Source organism: Aplysia californica, unplaced genomic scaffold, assembly GCF_000002075.1.
Source record: "Aplysia californica isolate F4 #8 unplaced genomic scaffold, AplCal3.0 scaffold00036, whole genome shotgun sequence".
Classification (NCBI taxonomy): Eukaryota; Metazoa; Mollusca; class Gastropoda; order Aplysiida; family Aplysiidae; genus Aplysia; species Aplysia californica.
In genome coordinates this window covers 449847-451309 of record NW_004797306.1, presented here as the reverse complement: position 1 = coordinate 451309, position 1463 = coordinate 449847, and the positions used below count along the sequence as shown (strand labels likewise).

The 1463-nt window shown below is 48.1% G+C and overlaps 1 protein-coding gene across 1 annotated transcript in view; it reads left to right on the top strand.

Annotated features, from left to right (window-relative positions):
• LOC106014213 (GTP-binding protein RAD) overlaps positions 1-1463 on the top strand; it is a gene marked incomplete in the record, with an annotated part of 13196 nt that overhangs the window by 1359 nt on the left and 10374 nt on the right.

Below are 1463 nucleotides of genomic sequence, written 5' to 3'. Positions count from 1 at the left end.
CAAGCTTATATGTAGTAGTCTACCTATCTATCCTTCCTATAAACCTCGCTATCTCCGACAGATCCCAGTCTATTGGATCTCCGATATGGAGGGAAAACGCTTTGCACGACTAGAAAAAGGTCGGAGAAGAATAAGTTTTATTCTTCCTACCACGCCTGAACGTCGCGCCGTGTCGCATCTTTTGACTTTTCTTGGTGTCGCTTTCTGTCCGTCGCGTACCCAGGGGATACCCCGAGATACCCCGAGATACCCCGAGATACTACTAGATACCCGGAATACCGTGACTGATAAAGTGATCCGTGCGACAAGAACAAGTTGAGGGTCTTGTGAAAGCGTATCGGGTTACCGCGGCTGTGAATCGCCGCGAGACGAGAGGGGAGAATATGTGGCGATAAACGGGGAAACTCCGGAACAAAGGGTTAAAGAGCATGGCAATGTTCCCGGACAGCTCTTGGTAGATGAGAAATGACCTCCAAGACAATGAGGCTTGAGAAAGGGGAAAATCTACGGACTTCTTGAATGTGGTACATTGATCGTATTTCAACTGAAAATACTAGGGTCTCAGAAGGGAAAGGGAGGGGGGGGGGGAGGGCGGAAGAGAGAGAGAGATTGAGAGAGAGAGGGAGAGAGAGAGAGATTGAGAGAGAGAGGGGGAGATTGAGAGAGGTGGGGTGGAGAGAAAGAGATGGGGGGTAGACAGACAAACAGACAGGCAGATAAAGAGAGAGAAAGAGAACGAGTATGTATGTAAAAGGGCGTGGGGGGACAAATAAGTAGTGAAGTAGGCAATATCAAGAACGCTTTTCTTAAGTCTGGGCTATTTGTTCCCTTTAAAAAACTGTTTTTTGTTTGTGATTGTTGCTCTCCTTACCGGACCTAATCACTTTCATAATGTTTGTCCAGTGTCTTCTTTGACTCGTTCTCTCGCTATGAAAAAAACAAAAAAACAACTGGAGTTTCGCAATACGTCCTTTGCAAATTACTCTCCTCCTCGCTGGCTGGCCTCATTAGGCGCTGCTGAGAAATCACTTTCGCCTCCTCGCTCCGTTCCCGGGGTGGCTTTAGACGTGGGTTCCCAGATTGATGAATGTCTCGCAACGTTTAGCGGGGTTTTGGATCAAACGGAACTTGTCTTCTCTCAGTGGGAAGCTATCTCGCAACTTTTTTTTATTTTTTCGATATGCTGGAGCACTTTCGTCAAAGATTGGTTGGTGGGTGGGGTTGGATTTTGTTCATAGCAGTTTTTCGGGGCAACGGTGGTGTAGATTATCTGGGCCCACTTGAAGAGAGTTTCAGAGATCCCCTGAAGACAAGCGCTAATGGGGCTGACCTTTTGACGAGTAGCCCATGGTCGCATCGTGGAGACGGAGGTCTCGTGCGTCTGTCTCGTTGTCTTGAAGGGGAGAGAGAGGGAGAGAGAGAGAGAGAGAGAGAGAGAGAGAGAGAGAGAGAGAGAGAGAGAG